Below are 22297 nucleotides of genomic sequence, written 5' to 3'. Positions count from 1 at the left end.
GTGAATTCCTTCTTTAGTCAGTTAAAACTCACAAATGGGTCATATACCAAATGTCTGTTTGTGAGTTCTGGTGTTTCATCAAATCTCAAATGCCATTGGTTATAAAATTCACTGTGATTTTATGTACCACTCAGGAAAAAAAATCACTGCCAATTAAACTATGACACAATGCATTCTCATCACTTAGAATTTTTCTACTTATCAAAAGAGTTCTCTTGTACTTAATTAGGCATGGCTTTCTGTCATATCACTGGTACACGCATAAAAAGGACAAGCAAAATAAATCGAGTAAGGTATTGCTAAAATGTCTCTAATTAGAGCTTGAGATTTCTGAATCAATTTTTGAGTCATTGATATGGGTGTTTTCTCACATAATACCATTTTCTGTTAATGCCAGTGTAAGCATTGGTGATTTAGTAATTCTGAAACGAATTCTTAAAAGAATGAAAAGCCATTGGTGCTAGGCCCTCAGCAGGCTTGCAGTTATATAAAGTGAGCCTACTTCAGACTCCTGCTTCACTTGACTTCTGACTAACCACTTCCCCATCACTTATCTTATAACCATTGCTCCTTGGGGCTAAAAGAGTCCTTCTCTGCAGCATCGTTGTGCTTTAATGTGCAGCAAGCCCCCGTACACGGATTATCTCATCGATCCTTTGAACAACCCTATGAGATAGGTATTGTTATCACCCCAGTTTACAGATGAAGAAACTGAGGCTTTCAAAGGTTAAGTAATTTGTCTGAGACACAGTATGTGGTGGGTCAGGGTCTGAACCTCATTTGTCTGCTTGCTTGTGCCCTCTGTGCTGTGTTAGTGTTGTTGATATCATTATTATCACTCTCCCCACGGTCATCTCAGCCACGAAGTGTAGAAATCAGGGGGCTAGAGGAAGCACAGGTCTGGATTCAGGCAGACCTGAACTCAAACCCTGTCTCCAGCCCTTATCAACTGTGTGATCCTAGAGAAATTATGCATTTTTTTCTGAGTCTCTTTTCCCAGATATAAAAGTGACAGTGATAATACTGACCTCACAGAGAGGTTGTGAGGTTTAGGTGGGATGATCTATATAATGGGCCCAACAGGCCACCATGTTTACTTCCTGCCCCCTGAGATGTGCTCATTCACATCTTTGGCCCTTAATCATTCACACAGTACGTGATCAAGAAATATGTTTTTGTGAATGAATGCCATGATGGATGTAATTTCCTAGGTAACTGAGGATTAATTAGAAATTCTCTTTTGTTCCAGCCCTTGTTAAAAATCCTTAGAAAATGTCAGAATCCATTTTTCTTACATGCGGTGACCACGATTTAATCTTTGATTCATTTTGAACATCATTCCTCGTTACCCAGGCCTGCAGGTGTAGCCAAGAATGATATAGAATATTGAAAATAACATGCAAATTGGTTTAAAAATTAATTCCAAATGTGAACTTTAAAAAGAGTAATTTACCTTTTTGCTCAGAGTTTCAGCTAAATGCCCATATAGTTGAAGTTACATAATTGAAGGCAAGATATTGGAAGCATTCTGGCTTCATATGCAATTTATACTCAAGTATTTTTACAATCATTTACTTTAAAAAATTCATTCAGAGCCTACTATGTGCCAGGCCAGGGGCTGGTATACAAGATAGATGAAGCTACTGTCTAGGGGGAAGGCAGACAATTGGTGGGGGAAGTCCTGGGAGCTATGAGAATCCATGTCAGGAATTCCTACCAAGTCTGGGTTTGGTGCCTGGCGAGGGTGAAGGTGGTGATGGTCAGACAGGGAAGGCATTCTGGGGGAAATGATGCTTAAGCCAGGAAATGCAGGATGAGCTAGAGTCAGATAAAGGGAAAGGTTTTCTATGTAAGAGATGCAGCCTATGCAAGAGCACCCCCAGTGTTGTCCAAGGTGCTGGGGTCAGGGCGGTTGGAACAGAGTAGGGGTCCCAGGGGGATTGGAGAGGCAGGAGGGGAAGGGCCAGGTCATGCTCTTAATTGATTATCTAAGGGAGGCTTATGTGGCTCCAGTATTCACCTTGCATTCTTTCACTGTCCATCTGTTAGGCACCACGAGTGCTGGAGGCACTGTGTTAGGCCCTGGGTAGCACCGTCAGCAGGTGATAGCCTGGACCTCAGGGTGCACACAGTCAGTGGGGAAGACACTCGACACAGTCGGGTACCGATCACAAAGAATGAAGCAGTAAACCTCTTGGGAGGTGAAAGGCTCAAGAGTGATTCCGTAGAGGACAGGACACATGAACTGTGCCTTGTGCACGGTCCACGCCTATCTTATTAACTGTGGGACCTGTGTCCCCAGCCCACACATCTCCTGGCATCAGACAGGCACTCAGTGGGGATTTGGCGATTGACTGAACAAATGAATGAATGAAGAAATGGTTTAACCCTTCCTACTCAGCAGCTTTATTTTCTTTCGTCTGTGCTGCATACACATCTGGAAACACCTCTGTTCCACTGTAATGCAGGCCAGTCCTTCTACATAGCGTTCTGGAAATCATACAGACCTTGTTGTCATGGAGCTTGCAATGGAATGAGGAAGACAGGCATTAAATAAATAACCACACAAATAATTATGTAATTAAAATGTTGACACACAATACCAAGAAGATATACAGGGGGTATATAAGGGCACATAACGGGGCCAAGGAAAGCTTTCTTAGAAATGGCTGCTTTTCTCCAGTTTTAGTGAGGCTTAAGATGAAACAAAGGTGTCTACTTATCCTAAACTTTTGTTAACATTTTAGTGTCTTGTGGTCTTTTTGGTTTTTTTGGTTTTGTTTTTGCACAAATCTATCCCTTTAATAGAAAAGACTTTGGAATCTGTGTTCTGATTGATCTAGAATTAATTCAATTAAGAAAGGCACATAAGTACATTCATAAGTACATTTGAGACACGTAAAGAAGGGGCAAAACTGGAATAAACGATGGTTACTCTGAAGGAGAAGGTGAACTGGTAATCCAATGGAGAGAAACCTGAAGTGGAAAAGGATAAAGACTGAAGTGATTCAAAAGAACACACTGGATATGGAGGATAAAAAACAGAGCTCAGCTCAGAGTTACAGGTATTTTCAGAGAAGAAACTGGAACAATTTGAGGGAAGTCATAGTCAAAAATTTCACAACAGAGGAACTTCTTAAATTGAAAGGGAAAAGAAAAAAAATTGTATCTCTAGGTCAAAGTATATTGCTTTGGGAAAAAATACTAGGTGTTTTTAATTGAAGTACAGTTGGTTTACAATGTTGTGTTAATTTCTGCTGTACTGCAAAGTGATTCAGTTATACATATATATATATATATATATATATACACACACACATTCTTTTCCATATTCTTTTCCATTATGGTTTATCACAGGATATTGAATATAGTTCCCTGTGCTATACAGTAGGACCTTGTTGTTTATCCATCCTATATATAACAGTTTGCATCTGCTAATCTCAAACTGCCAGTCCATCTCTCCCCCACTCCCCCTCTCCCTTGGCAACCACAAGTCTGTTCTCTATGTCTGTGACTCTGTTTCTGTTTCATAGATAAGTTCATTTGTGCCATATTTTAGATTCCACATATAAGTGATATCATATGGTATTTGTCTTTCTCTTTCTGATTTACTTCAGTTCCTATGATAATCTCATGTTGCTGAAAATGGCATTATTCCATTCTTTTTTATGGCTGAGTAGTATTCCATTGTATATATACAGCACATCTTCTTTATCCATTCATCTGTTGATGGACATTTAGGTTGTTTCCATGTTTTGGCTATCGTGAGTAGTGCTGCAATGAACATAGGGGTGCATGTACCTTTTTGAATTATAGTTTTGTCTGGATATATGCCCAGGAGTGGGATTGCTGGATCATATGACAACTCTATTTTTAGTTTTTTGAGGAACCTCCATACTGTTTTCTATAGTGTACTTACATTCCCACCAACAGTGTAGTAGGGTTCCCTTTTCTCCACACCCTCTCCAGCATTTGTTAGACTTTTTAATGATGGCCATTCTGACCAGTGTGAGGTGGTACCTCATTGTAGTTTTGATTTGCATTTCTCTAATAATTAGTGATGTTGAGCATCTTTTCATGTGCCTTTTGGCCATCTGAAAAAATACTCGTTTTATTATTGGTTAGGTGCAAAATCATGACCTTCTTTATATTTTTATATAGGTGAGCCAGTGAACTGATAGCAAATATTCCATTAAATAAATCAGTTGAGGAATTATTAAAGCACCTGAGCAACCACTCAATCTTTACAAAAAGAAAGAAGGATTCATGGCAAATGTCAAATAAAAACAAAAAGTAATTTAGAAGAAAAGAAATGGCTGCTTGCACTAGGTTCTGAAGGGGCAAAAGGAGGTGGGAAGAATGTCTCAGGCAGAGGGAGTAGCAGATGCAAAGGCCCCAAGACAGGGAGGAGCAGAGTGTGTTCAAGGACGTGACGGAAGGCCAGTGTGGCTGAACCCCAGGGATTAACTGGGAGGGTGGCCGGAGGTGGGCTGAAGCACAGACAGGGGCTCCTCACTGGAGGGCTTGCAGCCACGTTGGAGATTTTGATCGTTGGTCTAAGAGTACTGGGAGCCATTGAAAGATTTTAAACTGGGGGGAGATATATCAATCACACAAGCTGGTGAGACATGAATGGATTGGAGGGGAGCAAGAAGGGCCACTGAGAGGCGTACACGCGCACACACACACACACACTCTCTCTCTCTCTCTCTCTCTCTCTCTCTCTCTCTCTCTCTCTCTCTCTCTCTCTCTCCCCCCAAACAGGCTGACAGCGCCCTGTATACAGAAAGCCGTAGGGAACACGGAACTGAGGTTTGATTGTTCTTCACATTATTTCTTCCTTGTCTTTCTGATATGGCCCACCCCTTCATTCTGCATTAAAGCTGACATTACTTGTTATTTATTTTTTTACCAATTTTATGAAACAACAGACACGACACTTCCCTTACTGTTGTTCTTCTCAGGAAGAGGATGTGGGTCACAGCAGATAACGTGCTTTTATCAGAGCCCATTTTCTCCCTTGGTTTCAAGGGGAGGGCCAGGGGTTGGGGGTGCTGAAGTCGGGCAGGAGTGGAATTCACCCTTCTGTCAGGGGTTGGCTTGAAAGCGAGCGTTAGCACATATTCAATTTGATACAGGAGCTCCCCTTGGACACGGAACCTGGTCCTTATCTCATTTTTCCCATTAATAATGAGCTGTTAAATTACATCGCTCATGCCATTTGTGGAGATAGCGATGTGCCGGCTTAATTGTAGCCGCCCTGGTGCCCCATCATCTTAATCCTTCTCCTAATGGCTTGACAGGGGGAGCAGCGTGGCTCAGAACTACTGGTTTGGGCCTGGCTCTACACCTTTCAAGGAATCTCTAGTTTCAGAGTCAGGGACCGTCATGGCTGAAACTGATGGGGCTCTGAGGGTGAGGGCCCTGGGGAGGGGAGACCGCAGACATTCCCATCTGTGTGCCCCTTCCTCCCCATCTCCCCAGGGGCCCTCTCCGGAATGCTAATGGGTTGAGGAAAGGCGGCTGGCGTGGGCGGCAGGGCCTCCACTCTGAACATTCAAGCAGACCCCCCCCCCCCCCCCACCGCCTCCTCTCTGGCTTTTGTGGGCAGCGTGGGCAAGCTGCTGACTTCCTGGGATCAGGCCAGCTGATAAACAAGGATAATTATGTCTGTGGCTTTGCAATCCCTCAAAACCAAAGGCGAAATGATTCATTCTAAAGGAGGGATTTCCCCAAAGAAACGACTTTGTGCCCCTGGTAGGCGTGGCTAGAAAAGAGGTGCATTTCTCAAATGTGGGGAGAGGACTGTTCTCTGCTCTTGCTGGGGGAATCCAGGCATTGGAGGGCTGGCCAGAATTAGGATTAGGGGCGGTCTGCAGAAGCCTGCAGAGATATTGGGAGGTGGTGGCAACACAGAAAAGGCCCAGAGCTCTGGTCCCACCCAGCCACCAATTGGCTGTGTGAACTTAGAGGAAACGCCCTTTCAGTACTGTGAAATTTCTAAAAATGGGTCCCAGTTTCTAAAATGGGTGTGACAGTGGGCTACGTCAGAGTTATCATCCCCTCCCTCTCAGCCACCATCTTCAGGTGTGTGGCTCAGTTTCCTTGACCAAAAGAGCTACATAGGTGGACTGCCCCGGGTTCCTAGTGTTTTGATTTCAGCCTCTTCTTCCAGTGTGGGGAGAAAGGTGGTCCCTTATGGGGTAAGATTTGAAATGCACTCCTGCCCAAAGAGGTCTCCCTATCTCCTCATCAAAGGGCCTGAAATTCCCACGGGTTGCATCTAATTTGAGAGGGAGGCTGGGTAATGTAGTGGAAAGAGCATGGGCTTTGGTGGTGAGACATGAGCCCTGGGCATTTTCCAGGTTACTCAGAGTGCCTCCTTCTTGCTGAAGGCACTGCCACCTCGTGGTCCTGCTGCCACCCACAGCTGGACAGTCAAAGCTGAAGCGCTGGGCCAGCGTGGCCTCCATGCCCTCTGTGCTGGCCCTCATCCTCACTGCGTTGTCCCTCACTGTGAGACATGGGTGGGAGGCAGGATATTGTCTCCGGCCTCCCTAGTGCCTACCAGGGACTGAATGATACCACGTGGACGTATAGGGCGCCAACCCTCCATAGACTTGGACCAATGGGAAGGAAGAAGCCTGGGGAAGATGGGCCAATTCCCCGCTCCTTCCTCCCTGCCATGGACCACTCCAAGGCACAGTTTGTCCTTGCAGATCTTTTGGAGGAAGTTCCACATGCTAAGCAGACAAACCTGCCAATCACCTGCTGTCACGCAGCAGCTTGTGGTGAAGCAGTGGCCCCCAGGGAGGCATCGCTTTGCATCCTTTTGCCCCTTTCCTGGGCTCATTTCCTCTTTCTCTCCCTCTTGCTGCCATGGGATTGCACTTACCTAAGAGTGTCTGTAGTTGAATTCCCGCTGAAGCTTTGCTTCCTGGAGGACCCAGACTGAGACATCGGGTTTGGCACATGGGTCTACAGCTTGCCAGCGGTGTGAGTCCTGCAACTTCTCCCCTCGGAAGATGCCAGTTGTCTTCTCTGAAGAATAGGGATAATAATATTCAGCTTCCAGAGTGTGAAAAGTAGATATAATGAGTATCAAGTATTTAGCACAGAGCCTGGTGCATAAGCACAGCGAGTGCTCAATCATTATCTTTATTATTGCTGCTGTTATTATTTATAACAGGAATGGTTGGCTGTCACCAAAGTAGAGTGCACCCCTTCCACAATAAAGAGTTGCTGCTCAGAAGCCCTGCCCCACCATGATTTCCATTCAGCCTTCCTGGCGACTAGGCAAAGCCATATGACTGAGTTCTGGCCAGTGGAACGTGGGGAGAAGTGATGTAATGCCTCACCCCGGCCTGGCTCATAAAATGTTCTTGCCGCAGTTTAACCATGTGCTGAAGACCGCAGAGTATCCAGCAGCCCAGAGCCCTGGATGGCTGCAGGGCAGAGGCCCCCCGTTCACCAGCCCATCCCGTCACACCACCAGTGAACGTTATGTAAATATGAGATCAATTCTTTTTGTGTTGAACCACCAAGATTTCGGATTTTTTCTGTTACTGCAGCTGGTATTACCTTAATCATTACATTGTTATTGCTATTGCATCTGTAACTTCTTATTATTCAGAGTAAGAGCTTTTCTGGGAGGCCCTGTTGAGGCTTTTCAAGGGGTTCAGCATGTGGATGCTGGAGTTAGAAGGCTTGGATGTGAATTCCACCTCCATCACTTTACTAGCTATGTGACTTCTGTGCCAAATGACTTGAACTATAAAATGGATCAATTATGAGAACTGGGTCAAGAAAACTGTGTAAAGAATAGGACAGCGTCTGGCACAGAATGAGTTCAAGGAAATTTAACTACGACCACCCCCATCATCTTCATCATCATCACGATCATCATTACGTCAGTGGAGAGTTGGGCACTGACGGAATGGGAGGTGGAACTGTGGTCTGGCTCTGGGGTTGAAGGGGGGCATAGAAAATAATCAGGACATGGGTGTGCAGGTTTGAGAAAGGCAGCTGAGCAGTGGGAAGATGAGGTGATGCAGTGCTGAAGACTTGGCGCATTTCACAACTGATGTAGCAGGGCACCTACATTGCTCTGGAAGATGACTTCAGTCCTACTGGCCAACAAGCATCTTCTGAGAGCATCCTGTGGACAGAGCACTGCCCTGGGCACTGTGGGAGACGCAGTAAGAAGGGGAAGGGAGTGGGAGAGGATGCTGACCACCTGGGACGCACTAGACAGGAGGCTAAGCCGTGGATCCCTGCTAACCTGTTGAACCTTCACCACAAACCCATGAAGTTGCTACGTCTTTCATTTTATAGACGAGGAAGCTGATACACAGGACTCGATGGAACTCCCCCAGAATCACACAGTCAGTTGTAGAGTAGAGATTTGAATCTTCACTGGGTAGAGACCCTATTGTCTCTGGAGCCACTTTCATTCACCAAGGCTAGTTCAGGAGAATTTATGGTCGCAGCTGGGAAAAGGCAAAGCAATGTCAGTAGACGGGGGCTTGCCCTACCTTTACCATTAGCTGACTTTATGATTTTTGGCACGTCGCTTTATTGTCTCTGATGCTTTTTTTTTTTAACAAGAGGGAAAGGGGGATGGAGGTAAGCCACATATGCCAGGTACCATACTGGAGTCTTTCAATAGAACAACTAACTCATATAATCTTTCCAACAATGTACGAGGTAGGTGATGTTACGGAAAACTGAGGCAGAGAGAGAGATTCCATCACTTGTCCCAGATCTCTGTGGCACACCCATCTCCTGGGTATGTGTGTCAACAGTGTTTTTGTGGCATAAAGTCCCAAGTCACTGTGCCTCAACACAGTCGAAATCTTCAAGACTTCTTCCAGCTCTTAATTTACTCAGTCTCATTTCTGTAAAGTTTCTTTGGGAAGCGACGCAAGGAAAATGGCAACTTGAATATCCAGCTCTGTGTCATCTACCCTCTCTTCCCAGCCTAAGGCAATGGAGATGCAGCCAAGTAGGCGCATTGGAAACACAGGATCAGGATCTGGGTTCTTCTGGGTTAGATCCTCTTTCTTCCTCTTCTACCCTTCCACCCTCCCCGCCTCAGAGCTGTGGGCTTCTAGCTTCCTCTATTTTTTCAAAGGTGGGGAGGGTCATTATAAATGCTAATTTTGCATCCTTTCTTCCTTTCCTCCCACTTCTTCTACTGTGTGTTCTGTGTCATTAACCAAGGCCCAACTGGCACAGGGAGCAGGGCCGGGGGTTGTTTGGGTTTAAATGAAAGTTGACACAACTCGGGGTTTATCTGCTTCACCTGGCAGCTCTCCAGGGAATGGAGTTTTGGGCCACGTGGAGGGAGTTTTCTCCCTTTTAATGAGCTGCTCGCAGCCTGCCAGGTGATAGCAGGGGGTTAGCGACTGCTTCAGGGGATTTGATAACAAGAGCGAGGACTGCATCTCAGACAGACTGCCGCCTGCCTGCCCGCCCGCGTCATCGTTAATGCCAACAGCTGAACTGCTGAAGGGCTCAGGGCTCTCCTGCGTGTGGGAGCCAGGAGAGGACCCATCGCAGGGGCCGTGCCCCTTGGAATATGTCCATCCACATCTACACACTGGAGGGCCCGAGACTTCCAGGCCTGGGTCTGTGTGGACAGCTGTGTGGAACAGATGTTGACATATCCTGGGCCTGATGGAGAGAGAGCCAGTGTCAGGCCGGGCCCTCAAGGGCCGTAAGAGTCCTTCAGGTGCGCGTGATTCACGTTCGCTCCAAGGAGAGGGAATCAATAGGTAAAGAACCTGGCATGAGCCAGTGAGGTTATGGTGCTGCCAATTGGACCTGAAGGGGGTCCCGTGTGTTCCCTCCCCAGAACCTAGAAGGTTTGGTACCCACTCATTATGCCCTTCAGGATACTGAGACCCACTGTTGCCCAGCAGGCCTGTGGTAGACAAGGGCTGTCTCCCTTCTACCTCTAACCTGAAGACCTTTTCCTAATTAGTTGGAAATAAAACATTAGCAGTCTCTTTCTAGCTTACTTGTGGCTTCCCTGAAATTGAGTGAGATGGTTCTTTTTAGGATTTAACTGGTAGATTCTCCATCAGACTGTCATGTAGACTCGAATAACCATTGACATTTGTGCCTTGCTTCATGGGTTTCAAAGCGCTGCCACTCACCTGAATTTGTGTTGGGAGGAGGTTCAGAGTCTGGGCTCTGCAGTTTGATAGAGTGGGTTCAAACCCCAGCTCTCCCACCTCCCGGCTAAGATGCCGGGACAAAGGTGCTTCACCCCTGCTTCCTGAGCTGTAAAGTGGAGACAGCAATTCCTACCTCACAGGTTTTGGGGAAACGAGACTAGAGGATGCAGTTACAGCACTATGTCAGGGTCTAGCATGTAGATAGCTGTTGTTATTATTATCATTATTAATAATTCTTACAACACTATGAGGTAATAATCTGTGAATTATTAGATGAAATATTAAGCCTCCCTGACTTAGAATATAAGCTTCCCTCATGGCCAGAGACCATATCTCCTTTCACTTATTAGACTAAGTCACAGAAGGTCTTAGTTTTCTGGACCAACTAGGAATTTGGTTTGTAACAATGTCGCAGAAAGAGTGCTTCCTTACCCTTGATGTTCCATGAGCTGGTCCTTTTGCTGGATTCTTGAAGTGAGATGTAAGATATGAGATACCATCAGAACATGTGAATCAGCATGATCCCAAGTGTCCTGGCACCCTGGTTTAGCCTGAACTGTTGCTGATCACAAGGGGTAAAAACACTTAAAGGCAGTAAGTATGGCCTGGGTGCTACTTCAGCGCCCCCAGCAGGCCTGGCTGTCTCATTGCATGGATTGGAATATAAGCAAGATCCTTAGAGGTGACAGCCATCTCCCTCCTTCCCAGGGAGGTTGATGGCAAGGACACCCAGGGCCAGGACACCCTGGGAGTTCTGAATCCCTCCCCAATCCCAAGTCTGTTTTATACTGGGATCCAGGTACATGGTTCTCCTTGGGGAGGCCATTCATTATTTAGTTGGACATTTGGTTTTGTGGGACATTCTGTTGGACACTTTGTTCTGTACGCTGAGCTATGAGTATTAGTTACGTGGACTCGAATAAGTTGCCTAACCTCTCTGATCCTGTTTCTTCATCTGCAAAATGACACAACAATCCTTACTTCACACTATAAGCGTTAAATGCAATAATGTATGTTATTGTTTAATAATGTTGTTAATATTATAATTTTCATGCTGCATATTACCTAGCATATAGATACCATCTGTTTTCTGTTTTGTTCACATAGCAACTAGTTGTATAAATAAAGCCTTTTTGGCAATGAAATTACAGTCTGTGAAGGAGGGAGAGAGGGGAGCCAGGGAGTCAATCTGCTCTCTAAGAGTGATGGCTAAGGAAATAGAGCTGTTGAGAGAGCGGTTATTTATTTGTAAAATAAACCACCAGGATTGTACACAGTGTGGGATTATTTTTTTCAAACTGTGAAATGCAGTTTGTATAACATGATCTATGGATTATTAAATTCACTTAGCCTCAAGCAAGCCTGGAATTGAGCGATTATTTTTGCTTCTCCCCACCCCTACCTCCTGGGTCTGCTAGGGCATCCGGACTTTGCCTCCAGTCTGGGGAGCTGGACCATCTAGGTGGGCTCTATGCTGAGGAAAGACACACCCACCCACCCACCCACCCACCCACGCACACAGTGCTTTGTCTGTGGCGGTGTAAGCAGAGGAGGGGCCTCTGGAAGCACTCCCCAGAAGAGGTTCTGAGGAATGTAGAGGCCTGATTTGAAATGCAGGCGTGGAGAAGTGACAAGCCTCGGGCAGAATGTATTGGCAGTAGCCCCACAGGGAGGGAGGGCTGTGAGCTCTGGGCAAACACTGCCTCTGCTTCCACCTTCCTGGGCAGGGACCGCCGCCTTCCAGGGCTGATCTTCCTTGCTCTTGACGGAGGGCAAAGGCATAATTGAGGCAGACCATGTGTGGGGATGGGTGGGCGGGGGCGGGGGCATGGAGTGGGTGCTTTTGTAGATCCCTTATTACTACAGTCTGTTGCCCTGTCTCCCTCCCCTGCCAGCCTGTGTGACCCTGGAGGGCAGGGCTGGGCCATGGCAGTGCTTTCTATGTCCGCGGTGCCTGGACCAGAGCAAGTCAGTGGTTGAGCTAAGAAAACAATCGTGGGTTCCAGTGACCCCCGCTTCCTTCTGCAGTCTTCTCTCGTGGCCTGCCCTCAGCCCTCAAGATTTGTGGCGTCATTCTGTTGTGGCGAGAACCAAGCAGACATCCAGAGCAGAGGACGACGAGGGGCCTTGCTTGCTTTTCCAGGGAAAGGCATGATAGGAGAGCTGGTGACCTGCACGTTCTATCATCTTCAATTCATCAGTGGACTCTCATTAAAAAAAGTAACTGCCTAAGTGTTTGGAAATGGGGGAGAAGAACTTCTGTGACGACAGTGAGGTCTGGTCGGGGAATTTAGAAGTCCATTTACTACAGTGGAGCTGCAGGGGTGAATGGCAGTGTGGTATATATGGATTTTTTTTTAAAGTCCCCTTCTGAAGCACAGTGAGCTAATTTTCCTGCACAGCCTACGATGATTTGACTCCTTGATGGTGGAGGGTCACTTGTAATCAGCAGCATTCAGAGCTGCAGTGCCACCTAATTTCCTTCCCTTTCGTTGCCCCCTTTATCTGTGTCTAAAGACCAGTTCCTCTGAGAATGGAAGAAAACCATTTGGTGGCAAGAAAATGACTTGGTCCCCCATTCTCGGCAGAGCTGGCCCAAGCAAATCACTGGTTCTAAGCCCCTGAGGTCATTTGTTACATCCTGTAGCATAAATGGCAAAAAACTTTCCTAATCCGTTAATGGCTTATTCAAAGTAGCACGTAGTGATTCAGAACCTTTGCTATCTCCCAGCTGACAAAAAAAAAAAAAAAAAAAAGCCCTATTAATAAAAATATAAGCAACTGGCACATTTGTGGTCTTGTTTTGACTTTTGAATTAATGTCTGGTTTCCTGAGGTTTGAATTAATGAGGTTTCCCTGCCTAACCTATGCAACTTCATATTTCACAACAAATCATGCGGCTGGACTGGCTTAATCGGTTTGGTTTGAGGCAGGGACGCGGTTGTGTATGGTTTCCACCAAGTGGCATCGATTCTTTTCCAGGGTCAAGTGTGTGATGGGCCTGAGCTTAGTGCATCTGATGCTTCCCCGTCTAGGCCACCTGAGCACAGCAGATGCCAGCTGGTGGGCGATGGTTTGGGCCTGCTGGGTGGGCGGAGTTCTGTAGCAATTTCTGAATAAGGTATGGACTTGTGGTCTGAAACGATAGGACAACTTGAAGGCTTTTGATAACAGTGGCCACTTAGTAAATGACCACATAGTAGGGACTTCTCCAACTGCCCTCCTGGAATACATATACAGGGATAGAGAGTTTAGCTTGCCCCAAATGAACTCTGCCCTGGAGCATGGACGAAGTTGCTAGGACAAAGGGAGGTAGTTCTGTCTGCCCCTTATTCATGTCTGCAGCTCTCTCTCCCTCTTGTTCTGAGACTGAGTCCTGAGGCTGCCATTGTTCTGCCTCCTCTCAGTTCCCTGCCCCCCCACCCAGTCTCTTCTTTTGTGACTCACAGATATTTCTAGAGATCTACTCTTCTCCCCCAAGCAGCACAGAACCGATGACACCACAGAAAGGGAAGCATATCCCCTCTGATGGACCCAGTGTCCACCCACACCTCTCCCCAAGTGGTACACATTCTCTCTTTTCCCCTCCCCCCCCCTTCATCGCTTCCTTCCTTCCAAAAGGTATTTACTGAGGACCTACTATTAGTCAGTTCTGCGCTGGGCTCTAAGTATACAGCAGCGGAGCTCCCAGTCTGGGGGTGGAGAGAGAAAACAGCCACTTGTGCAAATACTGAACTACTCACAGGTGACTGGGAGGCTGCAAAGGCGAGTGCAGGATGCTAGGAGAGCAAGGTACGGTGAGGCTGGGATGGGGATCCAAAAGGCTTGCCTGCTCTGAGGATGTTTCAGCTGAGACTGAGGGATAGGCTGGAGTTTCCTAGAAGGAAGGAAGGGGAACGGGAGAGAGTCCTGGAGGAGGAAACTGCCTCTCAGCTGGTTCAAAGTCCCTGAGACAAGAAGGAGTAGAGTAGAGTCAGGGACTTGGAGGTGGAAGAGGCTGGCTGGAGCCTGCAGGTGAAGAGGGGCAGCAGCTGCTGAGGTTGGCAAGGACCAGAGCAGCAGACCCTGAAGGTCAGGTGGAGGGTGGAGCCTGGATCCAAAAGAGAAGGGGCTGGTGAAGAGGGCTGAGCAAGGAAGTATCTTCCATAAAGTGTCCCCACAGCTGTGGTATCTGCTGTCCCATCCTCACTACACACGTGCACATCACCCTGTGATGTGGTCAGTTCTATTAAGTGTAAGAGTCTGTGTGTTTGTGTGTGTATGTATGTGTGTGTGTGTGTGTGTGTGTGTGTGTGTGAGAGAGAGAGAGAGAGAGAGCGTGCACCAAAGATTCTCTTCACTTCCCTTCTATTATTTTCATGTAAGTGGATAACCCTTTAAAAATCAGTCCTAAACTAAAGGCAGATTTAGGTAAATCCTTTTTGAAAACTCATAAATAATCTCTAAATAGTTACCGAGTGCCTGCCATGCTCCAGGTGCCATGCTGGACACTGAGATAGGAAGAAAGAGCTCACAGGCTGGGGAATGACCATCGTGAAAGGCCCACACCCTCCCTGTCTTCCCAAAATGCCATCCCCTCCCCCTTGGGCAGGTTCCTTCCTCGGCCCCATTCTCCCACACCCCACTGTCTGGGTGAGAAATGCTCCTCTGTCTTCCAAACTCCTGTATTTCCACTTTCATCATGACAATAAGATCGCAAACAATGAGAACACGATAAGATAAATAGCGGCTGCTATATGTAAAATCTTTTTACATGTGTTAATCCTCATAACTACCCTGTGATAAAGGCACTTATTGTCTCCATTTTACAGATGTTGAAACTGAGGCACAGAGAAGTTAAGTAACTTGATCAGTATCACATGCATTCAAAGTCACATGGCTGGTAAGTGCCAGAGCTGGGGTTTGATCCCAGGCAGGCAGTCTGACTCCAGAGACTGGGGTCCTAATTGTGACAGTTTATTGCCCATATTTAACTGTTCATTGCTATGTATTCCCCTCTAGATTTTAACAGCAGACACTATGGCTATTTTGTTCCCTCTGAATCCCCAGTGCTTAGCACTGTGCCTGACACATCACAGGTATTCAAAATAAACACGTGGAGACTGGCTGATTGCAGATAAAGGCAAAGGAAAATTTGGGACAACAGATGTGAGGCCTGAGTGTGGAGCAAGCCTCTTGGATGGAAGGCCCCTGAGAAAGAGTGCATGTCCTTCAGGAGGGCTACGATCCAGACCCTAACAAAATTCAGTGAGATTTAGATCAGTTGAGGGAAACTGATCTTTATTCTTAAGCTGGATATTAGAAATGTGTTTGGAAGATCCCTGACCATGCTAACACTTTTTGGTATGTGGGTATCTCCCCCAGAGAGATATCCTCTGGAGACTCCCATGGGCTGCCTGGGTCAGCCTGTAATAATTTCACCTCTGAGAAAACCAACGTCCTGTCCGAGTGGCCTGGGAGCCCGGTCACGCTGATCCCACCAGCCAGGCCCATCACCATGACCAGCCTGTCTGCTGACCACTGGGGCTCAGTCCAGAGGGCACCTCCCTGTTTGATCTGACCCCAGGCAGCTGCCCTCCCCACCCCGCCCAGAGCGCCGCGGGGGCTCCAGCTTCCTGGAACTGGCCACAGTCCCGTCTCCTCTGAAGAACTCCGTGGGGTTCCTCCCCCTCCTGCCATGCTGACTTGCTCTGAAAACACCCAGCAGCACTTGAGACCTCTCTTAACTCTCCTCAGATTGCCTTGAGGGGCTCCCAGAGTGACTGTCATGTCGTTGGCTGAGACCCCACGGGGCCATCAGCCTGTCCTAGTTCTGCTGCTCCGGTACCACCAGGGATGGGGGAGCATCTGACCTGGCCTGGGAGCAGAGGGCAGGCCTCTTTGCCCAATCCTCAGGGCCCCTGTGGCTTTCTCCTCCTCCTGAAATCCTTCCAGCCATGAATCTAAACCCTTCACGGATAAACCTTTATCCTTTTAAATGACTCCTTTAAGGTTTTGTCTCCTGCTCAAGGCCAGAGTCAGCCCTTTAGAAAAGGGAGGACAGAGCCCATCCGGAGCCATCCATCCGCCTTCCTGTCACTATTGTGGCTTAAGTGAACCCCTTTATGCGGGGGGAGGCCATTACGATTATTTTTCAGTATTAATTGCCTATCTGTTTGTGCCTCTGCATAGCCTTCATGGACAATTTTGGACACCATTCTCTGTGGCTGCCTTGGACACAGATTCTTCTCACAGAGAGATGCTGGCTTCAATGAAACAAGGGTGCTTAAAGTCAACACTCCTTGCCTTGGAGGTGATGCCACTCGGAGCATGGAGAGGGCTGAGGGCTGGGATCAGACTGCCGGGCCAAGGAGAGAGGGGGACTAGAGAAGCTGGAGGAAGGGCTGTGTCTCCAAAAGACTAAGCATCAACTGTGGGGGGGGGTTGACTCAAGGACACTGGGGTGTGCGGGTGTCTGCAGAGGGAACACAGTCCACCTGGCCTCCTAGGGTGGGGGCCAGCGCCAGCTGCAAACAGCTGCCTCGATGCTGGCCAAGAGAGTAGGTCTCAGGGAGCTTTGACGACACAGCCTCTCTGTGACTCATATTTAAGGAGGATGGACGGCTCCTTCAGGCACATCACCCTGAGGGCGGGAGGTTGTCAATGATAATTGTCATTTACTGTGTGCTAGGCCTTGTGCTTAGGGCTTTGCAAGGATTTTTCTACATGGACATCCCTGAGGCAGGGCGCCTGTCCTTTATTCATCCCAGTGCCCTTACTGACAGCTTATCGTTTGCTAACACCATGTTGAGCCGGTAGGCAGAACGGCCAGTCCTTTGCTCATGAAGCCTACAGAAGAATGGGTGGGATAATGAAGGGAACAGACCAGGACTGTTGTCATGAATTAACAGGTCATTGTAACTGAAAACAACAAAGGAGGCAGATGGCCGAGGATAACATTTCTGAGGAAGTGACGATGAATATGAGATGGAGCCAAGCAGGGGGAGAGTTGGGGCATTCCAGACAGAGGGAATGGCATGTGCAAAGGTCCTGAGGTGGGACAGATCTTAGTGTCTTCAAGTAACAAAATGAAGGCCAGTTGGCTAAAGCATTCTCAGAGTGGATCTCTAGTGGATCTCAACATCACCTGAGAACAAGTTAGAAATGCAAATTCTCAGGCCCACCCCAGATCTACTGAATCACAAACCTTGGGGTGGGGGACCCAGCAAGACTTCCAGATGGCTCTGATGCATGTTAGAGACAGAGAACCACTGGGCTTGAGCACAGTGTGCAAGGGGCGGGGTTGCCTGAGATGAGCTGTAGAGCTCGGTAGGGCCAGGGAAGGTGCAATAGCCAGTTTAGATTTTAAGCGCAATTGAAGTCACCGAAGGATTTTTCCCACTTGGGTGGGATGATCTGAGTTTTCATTTTAAAATATTCCTGGCTGCTATGTGGAGAAGTGATGGATGGAGTGGGGCAGGTTGACAGTGGAAGATGGAAGGCCAGTTGGGAGGCTGTTTACCATATCCCTAGTGCCTAGAATCACAAGAGGTGCATAGTAGATGTTCAGTAAATATTTATTAGAAGAATGATCGCATTTTAGACTGTTATCTGTTCTCAGAGCATCCTGTAGACTTCATCCACAGCATTTGCCACATATGAAATGCAGTGAATCGTGCATAATCGTTGGTACGTCTCTTCCACTCTGCCGTGATTTCTGTAAGGCAAGAACTGGTACCAGGCACAATGCCTGCCACGTAGGGCCTCAAGGAATATTTGTGGAATGAATAACTGAATGTAATCATAGCGTCTCTGTGAATGGGAACTATTATTTTTCCCACTTTACAGGAGATGAAACATTACAAGAGGTTAAGTTGTCTTCCTAGGAAGGACTGGGGCTAGAATCAGAACCCAACCTCTTCGGGACGATGCCAGCCCCTCCTTTTGTCCTGTTACCTTTGTGCTGTTTAGGAAAAATCACCAGTAGAATTCCAGGGTCATGTCTGTGCCGGTGAAACAGTCCCCTGAGAATTGTTGCCAGCCGTGAGCGATGCGCGAGAACCCGAGGTGTCAAAAGGCCTGATACTTTGGGGCCTGCCCGGTTGCCATGGTGTTTGACCTATAGTAGGCAGAGGCATCCTCGGCCGTGGCTGAGGCCTGAGTGTACATGTTCATGGTGGGGCCAGCCCTGCAGAGGGGGAAGGGAGGAGGCCAAGTAGGCAGCACAGGCTGCTCCTGCTGTTCAGGGTTTGAGCACCTTGGAGGTGCAGTGATGTCACCCAAGTGACCCGGATTGCTCCCATCAGCTCCTCCCAACCAGGTGAGGACCCAGCTCTGTAAAGCATAATCAGAAGCCTCTGCTTTTTTTTTTTTTTAATAATTTTGTGGGGTTTTTTAAACCCCACATTTGTTTATTTATTTACTTTTTGGCTGTGTTGGGTCTTCGTTTCTGTGTTAGGGCTTTCTCTAGTTGCGGCGAGCAGGGGCCACTCTTCATCACGGTGAGCGGGCCTCTCACTGTCGCGGCCTCTCTTGTTGCGGAGCACAGGCTCCAGACGCGCAGGCTCGGTAGTTGTGGCTCACGGGGCTAGTGGCTCCGTGGCATGTGGGATCTTCCCGGACAGGGCTCGAACCCGTGTCCCCTGCATTAGCAGGCAGATTCTCAACCACTGCGCCACCAGGGAAGCCCGAAGCCTCTGCTTTTATAGGTAGAAAAAAGAAAGTAAAAGAAATGTGCATTTAAAGGATACCTGTGATATCCCTGGTGCTCCTGGGATATTCCCTAATGTGACCCGAAAGTCATTGCCAGTTACGACCACCTATGATGTGCCAGGTGCCATGATAGATCAACAGACACTATTTCACTGAATCCTCAAACACCTTTGTGAGATACTAGTAATGATTATTAATGAGTAACATCTATTGTGTGGAACAGCCCTGTGAAGTTGCTGTTATACAGGTGAAATAACTGAGGTCTGGAGAAAAAAGAAACAGCCTGCCCAACCTCCCAAGTAGGAGTGTCAGAGATGGGACTCGAACCCAGGTCTGTCTGATTTCAGAGCTCACACTCCCTGCCCCATCCCAGGCTTTCCCCTTGTGGAGCAATCTTCTGAGGATGGCTTGACTGTCCTTTCCAAGGACTGGACTCTGTTTACAGGTGACCTGTTGCCCAGGGTGGTGCACGAGGTGAGGTGAATCGGAGACAAACTCAAAGCCCTTGAGACCAGAAGTCCCCGCAGTCCCACCCTCTGATGTGCCCTCTCTTGTTTACCTCCCTAGGACTCAGCTCTTCTGTAAACTGTAGTCCAGGCAGGAGAGGGATCAGATGACTTATCAGGTCAAAAATGTATTCAAAAAGTTATTAAGCTTCTACTATGTACTAGACTCTGTTCAAATTCTCTGGGGACAGAGGTGGTACATGAAACAGACAGCGTCTCTACGCTATGGAGTTTATATTCCAATGGGGGGAAGAAAAAGTATAAACAAAATTTAAATCAGATGGAGGAGAAAGAAAACAGTACCATCACCAATGCCTTTTAGGGTGTACTAGTAAATGCTGTGAAAAAAACAAAATAAAATGTTGCTGTAGAAAAGGGAGGGTGGCGTGAGCAGGCTAATTCAGATGGGGTGGTCCGGAAACAAGTCTCTGGGGAAGTGACTTGGAGGCAAGAAGGAGCCAGTGGTGTGAAGACCTAGGGACCAGTGTGCCAGGCAGAGGGACGAGGCTCTGAGGCAGGACCGGCTTGGCGAGTAGGAGGAAGAAAACGATGGTTGGTGTCACTGGGAAGAGGGAGGGGGCAGGGGGGCAGAGCCAGCGCTTGGAGGGCCTTGTTGGCTATGGTAAGGAGTTTAGGCTTTTGTTTTAATTAGGATGGGAGGCCGTTTGAGAGGTTTAAGCAGGGAGTGACACCCTCTGATTTGCATTTTTTTTTAATTAACTTATTTATTATTTTTGGCTGCCTTGGGTCTCCGTTGCCGCACGCGGGCCCTCTCCAGTTGCGGCGAGCGGGGGCCATGGTGCACGGGCCTCTCACTGCGGTGGCCTCTCCTGCCGCGGAGCACGGGCTCTAGGCACGCGGGCCTCCGCAGCTGCGGCACGTGGGCTCAGCAGTTGTGGTGCACGGGCCCAGCTGCTCTGCAGCATGTGGGATCCTCCAGGACCAGGGATCGAACCCGCGTCCCCTGCACTGGCAGGCGGACTCCCAACCACTGCGCCACCAGGGAAGTCCCTGGTTTGCATTTTTAAAAGGTCACTTGGGCTGCCACATGAAGGACGAATGGCAAGGCGTGGGAGAGAGGGGGGAGCAGGAAGGCCGGTCTTCCCTGCAGGAGCTGCTGGCCTGGGGTGTAACAGGCGGAGGAGTGGAGAAAAGCTGGCAGATTTTATAACAAGCCTGGGGGCAGTTCTGTGCTGGGCAGAGGGGAGAACAGGGATGCGTGTGATGAGCTGCTGTCCTGAAGGATCTTACAGCCCACTCTTAACAAACTCCTATTTGACCCTCAAGAAATAACTATAGAGCATCGAAGAGAATGCAACACAGGAGTGGGTTGTGGGAGCACGGAGTGGTCTGCGGTGCACAGCAAGGAGTTAGAGATGGAAAGAAGGCAGGGGGCCTCCCTTCCAGTCCCACTGGCCTGCACTCCGCCTCTTCTCTGGCCCCGCAGCCTCCATCTGGTCCCTTGTCTTATGGGTAGTTTGGCGGCAGGCTTGGCCCCCACATGCCAGGCATCCTGCTCTCGCGCGGTCTGCAAGCCCAGCCATCTGAGAACATCTGGGAGGCGGCAGCTTGATGGGCGGAGGAGGCCCCATGGTGGCTCTTGGGCCTGGCGCCCATAGCTGCCATCCAAGGAGTGGCTCACGCCCCACGCTGGTAGCATGTGGACAAGAGGTCAGCCCAGTGACAGGCACACTGCAGCTGGGAGCAGGTGGTGCTTGTGCTGGGAGGCAAGGGGGATGCAGGAGTGACCAGCCAGCTGTGGCTGCTTCCAGAGCCCCTTCCCACAGGTGTCTGATCTGAATGGAGAGGAAGCACTTGGTGAGGGGACCCTCCACGTGTGCACGGAAGTCACCAAAGTCTTCCTGTAGCTAAGTCACACATTTGTGTGAAATACAGTAAAGGCCCTGCTCATGTCCCTGAAACCTGCCCAGGAACATTCTATGGCTCCCTGTCTCCTGCAGATTAACAGTGATAGTAGCTAAGCCTTTGATTGACCAACCGTGGATCAAGCACTGTTCTGAGTGCTTTATCTTTGTTAATTTATTTAATCCTTTGTTAACTTATTTGATCCTTCAAGATAGGATGCGGTATCACCACCATGGTATAGATCAGGAAACCAAAACCTAGGGAGGGTAAGGGGTCCAAGTCCTGCAGCTAGCAAGAGGCGGAGTCGGGATTTGAACCCAAGGAGTCTGGCTCCTGGGCCCTATGTTTAGCCAGTTTTCTATGCACAGTAAATAAAGAATAGAGTCCAGAGTCCTCTCCTGGCACGTGGTGCTCCTTGGTCCGTCATCCCACCTTCCAGGCACACCTCCCACCTCTGAGAGGCCATCTTCCACAGTGGTTATGCATTTAAACTCTGAGATGGGTAAGTGGGGATTCAAATCCCAATCTAGCATCGACTAACTTTGGGACTGGGGCTGAGTAACACAGGCAGAGAGCAATGTGGGCCATGACAGGGCGGCTTGAGTGTGTGAGTATCCGTGATGACACAGGTGGGGGTGGATGAGAGGAAGTGGTAGGAGATGAGCCTGGAAAGGAAGACTGGGGTCCTGACTGCTCAGGTCTTCAAAGTCCCTCAGGAGACTGAATCTCATGCCAGAGGCAGGGGAGAGCTACATCAGTTAGAGCTTCCAGTCATAAGGAGACTGCCAGGTTCAAGTTGTAAGAAAGCCCAACCCAAACTTGCTTAAGCATAAAAGAAATGTATTGGCTATGTCACTGGCTTGTCTAGGGATAAAGAAATTTCAGGCCAGACTTGATCCAGGGGTGATATACCGTGTCATTAAGAGCTTGTCTTTTTGCATCTCTCCTCTCTATGAGCTGCATTCTCAGATACAATCTCCCCTCCCTACAGCCCTGCACTTAAAATCCCCCCAAACAGAGAATGCTCTTGCCTGAGCCGAAGTCCTGGGATTA

This window comes from Pseudorca crassidens, chromosome 9, assembly GCF_039906515.1.
Source record: "Pseudorca crassidens isolate mPseCra1 chromosome 9, mPseCra1.hap1, whole genome shotgun sequence".
NCBI classification, from domain to species: domain Eukaryota; kingdom Metazoa; phylum Chordata; class Mammalia; order Artiodactyla; family Delphinidae; genus Pseudorca; species Pseudorca crassidens.
This window is presented reverse-complemented; position numbering follows the sequence as displayed.